Below are 9,397 nucleotides of genomic sequence, written 5' to 3'. Positions count from 1 at the left end.
CTCCGTTCAGCATTCAGTGATATGACTTGTTTTGATTGTGCCTTGCAGCAGGGTTTGAGAGAGCTCATGAGGCTCTAAGTCGACCATATGAGTGCTTATAGCGAGGCCTGGGGCGTGGGCACACACTTAGCTCATACACAGACCAGGGTGCGCGGCATCGGGGCTCTTAAATCTTATTGGATGTCATCTGGTTGGTAATAGAACACACATGGACGGATTCACAGGGAAATGGACTGGGATTAAACTAGGCACATTTTAGAGCTCTACACACACACACACACACACATCTCCGCGTTGCATTGTGCCTACAAACAGCCCTTAGCTTTGGTCATATACCACACCTCCTCAGGCCTTATTGGTTAAATAAAACACAGGTGTTATGAACATAGAACACACACTACATGTGGAGACGTGGACTGTCTGGTAGTGATTTGTAGACATGGGGCGTTTATACTAAACATCACTGAATACAAAACTGTGTGTGTGTGTGTGTGTGTGTGTGTACTGCGTGTGTTATACATAGTTAAATGGTCAGATACACCACATGACCAAAAATATGTGGACACATGCTGGTCCAACATCTCATTCCAAAATCATGGGCATTAATATGGAGTTGGTCCCCCCCTTTGCTGCAGCCTCCACTCTTCTGGGAAGGCTTTCCACTAGATGTTGGAACGTTGCTGCTATAACAGCCTCCACTCTTCTGGGAAGGCTTTCCACTAGATGTTGGAACATTGCTGCTATAACAGCCTCCACTCTTCTGGGAAGGCTTTCCACTAGATGTTGGAACATTGCTGCTATTATAGCCTCCACTCTTCTGGGAAGGTTTTCCACTAGATGTTGGAACGTTGCTTCTATAACAGCCTCCACTCTTCTGGGAAGGCTTTCCACTAGATGTTGGAACATTGCTGCTATAACAGCCTCCACTCTTCTGGGAAGGCTTTCCACTAGATGTTGGAACATTGCTGCTATAACAGCCTCCACTCTTCTGGGAAGGCTTTCCACTAGATGTTGGAACATTGCTGCTATAACAGCCTCCACTCTTCTGGGAAGGCTTTCCACTAGATGTTGGAACATTGCTGCTATAACAGCCTCCACTCTTCTGGGAAGGCTTTCCACTAGATGTTGGAACATTGCTGCTATTATAGCCTCCACTCTTCTGGGAAGGTTTTCCACTAGATGTTGGAACGTTGCTTCTATAACAGCCTCCACTCTTCTGGGAAGGCTTTCTACTAGATGTTGGAACATTGCTGCTATAACAGCCTCCACTCTTCTGGGAAGGCTTTCCACTAGATGTTGGAACGTTGCTGCTATAACAGCCTCCACTCTTCTGGGAAGGCTTTCCACTAGGTGTTGGAACATTGCTGCTATAACAGCCTCCACTCTTCTGGGAAGGCTTTCCACTAGGTGTAGGAACGTTGCTGCTAGAACAGCCTCCACTCTTCTGGGAAGGCTTTCCACTAGATGTTGGAACATTGCTGCTATAACAGCCTCCACTCTTCTGGGAAGGCTTTCCACTAGGTGTTGGAACATTGCTGCTATAACAGCCTCCACTCTTCTGGGAAGGCTTTCCACTAGGTGTAGGAACGTTGCTGCTATAACAGCCTCCACTCTTCTGGGAAGGCTTTCCACTAGATGTTGGAACATTGCTGCTATAACAGCCTCCACTCTCCTGGGAAGGCTTTCCACTAGATGTAGGAACATTGCTGCTATAACAGCCTCCACTCTTCTGGGAAGGCTTTCCACTAGATGTAGGAACATTGCTGTTATAACAGCCTCCACACTTCTGGGAAGGCTTTCTGCTAGATGTTGGAACATTGCTGCTATAACAGCCTCCACTCTTCAGGGAAGGCTTTCCACTAGATGTTGGAACATTGCTACGGGGGCTTCTAATCAGCCACAAGTGCATTCGTGAGGTTGGGCACTGATGTTGGGCGATTAGGCCTGGCTTGCAGTCGACTTTCCAATTCATGCCAAAGGTGTTCAATGGGGTTGAGGTCAGGGCTCTGTGCAGGCTAGTCAAGTTCTTCCACACCGATCTCGACAAACTATCTCTGTATGAACCTCACTTTGTGCGCGGGGGCATTGTCATGCTGAAACAGGAAAGGGCCTTCCCCAAACTGTTGCCACAAAGTTGGATAGCACAGAATCATCTAGAATGTAATTTTATGCTGTAGCGTTAAGATTTCCTTTCACTGGAAATAAGGGGCCAAAACCATGAAAAACAGCTCCAGACCATTATTCTTCTTCCACCAAACTTTACAGTTGGCACTATGCATCCGGTGTCACGCCTTGGTCAATATGTTTTTTGTTTTCGTTATATATTTTGGTCAGGCCAGGGTGTGACATGGGTTTATGTGTTGGGTTCGTATTGGGGTTTTATTAGCATTGGGATTGTGTATGATTAGGGGTGTGTCTAGTTAGGCTTGGCTGCCTGAGGCGGTTCTCAATTGGAGTCAGGTGATTCTCGTTGTCTCGGATTGGGAACCGTATTTAGGTAGCCTGAGTTCACTTTGTAATTCGTGGGTGATTGTTCCTGTCTCTGTGTAGTATCACCAGATAGGCTGTAATAAGTTTCACGTTCCGTTTGTTGTTTTGTTTATTTCAGTTATTTCATGTATCGTCATTTCTTCATTAAAGTAACATGAGTAACCACCACGCTGCATTTCGGTCCGACTCTCTTTCCACAACAGACGAACGCCGTTACATCCGGGCAGGTAACATCCTCCAAACGCAGGTTTTTTGTTGGACTGTCAGATGATGAAGTGTGATCCAGAGAATGCCTTTACACTGCTCCAGAGTCCAATGGCGGCAAGCTTTACACCACTCCACCCGACGCTTGGCATAGCGCATGGTGATCTTAGGCTTGTGTGCGGCTGCTCGGCCATGGAAACCCATTTCATGAAGCTTCCAAAGAACAGTTATTGTGCTGACAGGCAGTTTGAAACTCTGTAGTGTTGCAACCGAGGACAGAAAATATGTTACGCGCATCAGCACTCGGCGGTCTCGTACTCTGAGTTTGTGTGGCCTACCTTTTCGCGGCTGAGCTGTTGTTGCCCCATAGACGTTTACACATCACAATAACACCACTTACAGTTGACCGGGGCAGCTCTAGCAAACTGACTTGTTGGAAAGGTGGCCTCCTATGACGGTGCGATGTTGATAGTCACTGAGCTCTTCAGTATGGCAAGTAAGTCTAACCATTTGGTTAGCTATTTAGCAGTTTTATGGCTTTGGGGTTAGAAGCTGTTCAGGAGCCTGTTGGTGTCAGACTTGATGCACCGGTACCTCTTGATGTGTTAAAGCAGAGTGAACAGGCTTGGGTGGCTGGAGACTAACAGGTCTCCGGGCTTTCCTTTCCCACCGCCTGGTATAGAGGTCCTGGATGGCAGGGAGCTCAGCCCCAGTGAAATACTGGGCCTTCTTCTGACACCGCCTGGTATAGAGGTCCTGGATGGCAGGGAGCTCAGCCCCAGTGATGTACTGGGCCTTCTTCTGACACCGCCTGATATAGAGGTCCTGGATGGCAGGGAGCTCAGCCCCAGTGAAATACTGGGCTGTAGGGCCAAGCAATCGTGTGCGGTGCAGATGCCACACCAAGCGGTGATGCAGCCAGTCAAGATGCTCTCAACGGTGCAACTGTATAATTTTTTGAGGATGGGAAGAGGCGCTGTCACGCTTTCTTCACGACTGTTTGCGTGTGTGTAGACCATTTTTAAGCCCTTAGTGATTTGTACACCGAGGAACTTGAAGCTCCTCTGCAGCCCCATCGATGAAGATGGGGGTGCGCTCGCCAGCCTGTTTCCTGTAGTGTGTAGACCATTTTAAGTCCACAATCAGTTTTTTGGTCATCCTGATGAAAAACTAATGTCTGCCACGGAGGGCGAGATATGCCAGTCCCCGGGGGACCTCGTGCACGGCACGGTGTTGTTTTTGTCGAAGTGTGCATAAAATGCATTGAGTTAATCTGGTAGAGAAGCATTGTTTGGTAGATCCCTGCCACATCTGGTGGGTCGTCGGCGGGCGTCGGAGCCTCTGTAATGGGATTCCACCTTGTTCCTATACTGTCCGATTGCTTGTTTGTTGGCTCCTCAGAGGTTGTAGTGGGACGTCTTGTACTTGTTCCTGTCCTCAGCTGTAGCCTCGGGTTTGGCTACGACAGTCCTGTGTGTGGTAGACATGTCCTTTAGTTTATCACCAACCTCAGTGTTAATCCAGGGTTTTAAATTGGGGAAGCAGTGAACCTTCACTGTAGGGACAATGCCGCCGATGCATTTCCTAATGTAGCCGGTGACGGAAGTGATTAGCTCGTTGATGCTACTGGCGAAGTCCCAGTCAGTGCAAATCTCATGTAGCATAGCCTCCGATTTGAGGACCATTTCTCAACGGAGCGTGTCATGGTGTACTTCCTGTTTGAGCTTCTGCTTGTAAACAGGAAGCAGTAGTAGAGTCATGATCTGATTTGCCAAAGGGGGGACGAGTGAGCGCCTTGTATGCTTGCTTGTGGGTAAAGTAACCGAGCACTAAGACTTTATCACCATAGTGGAGAAGGAGACATGAAAGTTGTGCGTTGCGTGTCTTAATGATGCAGAATTAATATCACTGGCAACAAGGCAAGCAGCTTCCGGGTGCATGGTGTCCTGCTTGTTTATAGCCTGGTGCCAGCTTGTATACAGCAGTCGGAAACTCTCTCGGGAGGTACAGTGCCTTGCAAAAGTATTCATCCCCCTTGGCGTTTTTCCTATTTTGTTGTGTTACAACCTGTAATTTAAATGGATTTTTATTTGGATTTAATAATGTAATGGACATACACAAAATAGTCCAAATTGGTGAAGTGAAATTTAAAAAATAACTTGTTTAAAAAAATGTAAATGAATTAAAAACGGAAAAGTGGCGTGTGTATATGTATTCACTCCCTTTGCAATGAAGCCCCTAAATAAGATCTGGTGCAACCAATTACCTTCAGAAGTCATAATTTGTTTTAAAAAAGTCCTCATGTGTGCAATCTAAGTGTCACATGATCTGTCACATGATCTCAGTATATATATATATATATATATATATATACATACACACACCTGTCCTGAAAGGCCCCAGAGTCTGCAACACCACAAAGCAAGGGGCAACACCAAGCAAGAGGCACCATGAAGACCAAGGAGTTGTCTCCACAACTTTGTCCCTGACCTGTTTGGAGAGCTCCTTGGTCTTCATGGTGCCCCACCACCGCTTTGTGGTGTTACAGGGTTGGGTGTTAAAAAAATATCTGAAACTTTGAACATCCCACGGAGCACCATTAAATCCATTATTAAAACATGGAAAGAATATGGCACCACAACAAACCTGCCAAGAGAGGACTTCCCACCAAAACTCACCCACCAGGCAAGGAGAGCATTAATCAGAGAGGCAGCAAAGAGACCAAAGATAATCCTGAAGGAGCTGCAAAGTTCCAAAGTGGAGATTCTCACCATAGGACCACTTTAAGCCGTACACTCCACAGACCTGGGCTTTACGGAAGTGTGGCCAGAAAAAAAAGCCATTGCTTAAAGAAAAAAATAAGCAAACACGTTTGGTGTTCGCCAAAAGGCATGTGGGAGACTTCCCAAACATATGGAAGAAGGTACTCTGGTCAGATGAGACTTAAATTTAGCTTTTTAGCCATCAAGGAAAACGCTATGTCTGGCGCAAACCCAACACCTCTCATCACCCAGAGAAAATCATCCCCACAGTGAAGAATGGTGGTGGCAGCATCATGCTGTGGGGATGTTTTTCATCGGCAGGGACTGGGATACTGGTCAGAATTGAAGGAATGATGTATGGCGCTAAATACAGGGAAATTCTTGAGGGAATCCTGTTTCAGTCTTCCAGAGATTTGAGACATGGACGGAGGTTCACCTTCCATTAGGACAATGATCCTAAGCATACTGCTAAAGCAACACTTAAGTGGTTTAAGGGGAAACATTTAAATGGCCTAGTTAAAGCTCCTAAGACCTCAATCCAATTGAAAATCTGTGGTATGTCATTGTCATGATTCCCGCCGAAGATGGTGCCTCTTCTTGTTCGGGCGGCGCTCGGCGGCCTACTAGCTGCCACTGATCCCCTTTTATGTTTAATTTAGTTGTGTCTGATTAGTTTCACCTGTTTCTTGTTTGTGTTTTGGGCTATTTAAACCCGGTAGGCCCGCCGGCTTTTGTGCTTGTTTTGCTGTTCATGGTCTGTGGATTCCGTTTTTCCGAACAGTTTCGTCCTGTTTGTTGGACTGGGTCTTTATTCGCCCTTGTGTTTGGCGTGACCGTCACTCTGTTCTTGGAAATAAAGATCCACGTTTTGAACTACCCTGCTCTCTGCGCCTGACTCCTCCACCCACTACTCCTAGAAGCCGTTACAGTCATGAATGTCTTTAAGATTGCTGTACACCAGTGGAACCCATCCAACTTCAAGGAGATTGAGCAGTTTTGCCTTGAAAAATTGGCAAAAATCCCAGTGGCTAGATGTGCCAAGATGAGTAAACAATGGGTGAAGACTCCCACTGCGCTAGAGTCAGTGGCGTGAAGTACTTAAGTGAAAATACTTTAAAGTACTTAAAAATATATGTTTTTATTATTAGGTTTGTAGGCCTCCTCTGCTCACACATTTTTCTATAGGATTGAGGTCAGGGCTTTGTGATGGCCACTCCAATACCTTGACTTTGTTGTCCTTAAGCCATTTCCCACAACTTTGGAAGTATGCTTGGGGTCATTGTCGATTTGGAAGACCCATTTGCGACCAAGCTTTAACTTCCTGAGTGATGTCTTGAGATGTTGCTTCAATATATCCACATAATTTTCCTTCCCTCGTGTTACCATCTATTTTGTGAAGTGCACCAGTGCCCCAGTCCCTCGTGCAGCAAATTACCCCCACAACATGATGCTGCCACCCCGGTTCTTCACGGTTGGGATGGTGTTCTTCAGCTTGCAAGCCTCCCCCTTTTTCCTCCAAACATAACGATGGTCATTATGACCAAACAGTTCTATTTTTGTTTCATCAGACCAGAGGACATTTCTCCAAAAAGTATGATCTTTGTCCCCATGTGCAGTTACAAACCATAATGTCTTTTTTATGGCGGTTTTGGAGCAGTGGCTTCTTCCTTGCTGAGCAGCCTTTCAGGTTATGTCGATATAGGACTGGTTTTACTGTGGATATAGATACTTTTATACCTGTTTCCTCCAGCATTTTCACAAGGTCCTTTTCTGTTGTTCTGGGATTGATTTGCACTTTTCGCACCAACGTATGTTCATCTTTAGGAGACAGAACGCGTCTCCTTCCTGAGCGGTGTGATGGCTGCGTGGTCCCATGGTGTTTATACTTGTGTACTATTGTTAGTACAGATGAACGTGGTACCTTCAGACATTTGGAAATTGCTCCCAAGGATTAGCCAGACTTTTTTTTTCTGTGGTCTTGGTTGATTTCTTTTGATTTTCCCATGATGTCAAGCAAAGAAGCACTGTGTTTGAAGGTAGGCCTTGACATACATCCACAGGTACACCTCCAATTGACTCAAATGATGTCAATTAGCCTATCAGAAGCTTCTAAAGACACAGTCAACTTAGTGTATGTAAACTTCTGACCCACTGGAATTGTGATACAGTGATTTATAAGTGAAATAATCTGTCTGTGAACAATTGTTGGAAAATTACTTGCGTCATACACAAAGTAGATGTCCTAATCGACTTGCCAAAACTATAGTTTGTTAACATGAAATTTGTGGAGTGGTCGAAAAACAAGTTTTACTGACTCCAACCTAAGTGTATGTAAATTTCTGACTTCAACTGTACATACTGTATATTTTACATTTGATATAAATGGCCCTTTTATATTAAACAGTCACATAACAATAATAAATGACCAAACATAAGCTCTTTAAACCCTCAGCCATTCTATGCCCATCCCACCTATCACCATAGACCAACCCTCAGCCACCCTCAGCCCATCCCACCTATCACCATAGACCAACCCTCAGCCACTCTCAGCCCATCCCACCTATCACCATAGACCAACCCTCAGCCACTCTCAGCCCATCCCTCCTATCACTATAGACCAACCCTCAGCCACCTCATCCCTCCTATCACATAGACCAACCCTCAGCCACCTCAGCCCATCCCACCTATCACCAACCCTCAGCCACTCTCAGACCAACCCTCAGCCACTCAGCCACTCAGCCCATCCCACCTATCACCATAGACCAACCCTCAGCCACTCTCAGCCCATCCCACCTATCACCATAGACCAACCCTCAGCCACTCTCAGCCCATCCCACCTATCACCATAGACCAACCCTCAGCCACTCTCAGCCCATCCCACCTATCACCATAGACCAACCCCTCAGCCACTCAGCCCATCCCACCACTATCCCACCTATCACCATAGACCAACCCCACTCAGCCCATCCCACCTATCACCCCAACCCTCAGCCACTCTCAGCCCATCCCACCTATCACCATAGACCAACCCTCAGCCACTCTCAGCCCATCCCACCTATCACCATAGACCAACCCTCAGCCACTCTCAGCCCATCCCACCTATCACCATAGACCAACCCTCAGCCACTCTCAGCCCATCCCACCTATCACCATAGACCAACCTCAGCCACTCTCAGCCCATCCCACCTATCACCATAGACCAACCCTCAGCCACCCTCAGCCCATCCCACCTATCACTATAGACCAACCCTCAGCCATTCTAGCCCATCCCACCTATCACATAGACCCCCTCATCCCCCATCCCACCTATCACTATCACCATCAGATTCTCACCCACCTATCACTATAGACCAACCCTCAGCCATTCTAGCCCATCCCAGCCACCATAGACCAACCCTCTTCTATGCCCATCCCACCTATCACCATAGACCAACCCTCAGCCACTCTCAGCCCATCCCACCTATCACCATAGACCAACCCTCAGCCACTCTCAGCCCATCCCACCTATCACCATAGACCAACCCTCAGCCACTCTCAGCCCATCCCACCTATCACCCAACCCTCAGCCAGACCAACCCCAACCCTCAGCCACTCTCAGCCCATCCCACCTATCACTATAGACCAACCCTCAGCCACTCTCAGCCCATCCCACCTATCACCATAGACCAACCCTCAGCCACTCTCAGCCCATCCCACCTATCACCATAGACCAACCCTCAGCCACTCTCAGCCCATCCCACCTATCACTATAGACCAACCCTCAGCCACTCTCAGCCCATCCCACCTATCACTATAGACCAACCTCAGCCACTCTCAGCCCATCCCACCTATCACCATAGACCAACCCTCAGCCACTCTCAGCCCATCCCACCTATCACCATAGACCCCTCAACCCCACCTCCAGCCAACCTCAGCCACCATCCCACCTATCACCATAGACC

The sequence above is a fragment of the Oncorhynchus nerka genome, linkage group LG9b (genome assembly GCF_034236695.1).
Source record: "Oncorhynchus nerka isolate Pitt River linkage group LG9b, Oner_Uvic_2.0, whole genome shotgun sequence".
NCBI lineage: Eukaryota > Metazoa > Chordata > Actinopteri > Salmoniformes > Salmonidae > Oncorhynchus > Oncorhynchus nerka.
The sequence above is the reverse complement of the archived record's forward strand: the minus strand, read 5'-3'. Positions refer to the sequence as shown.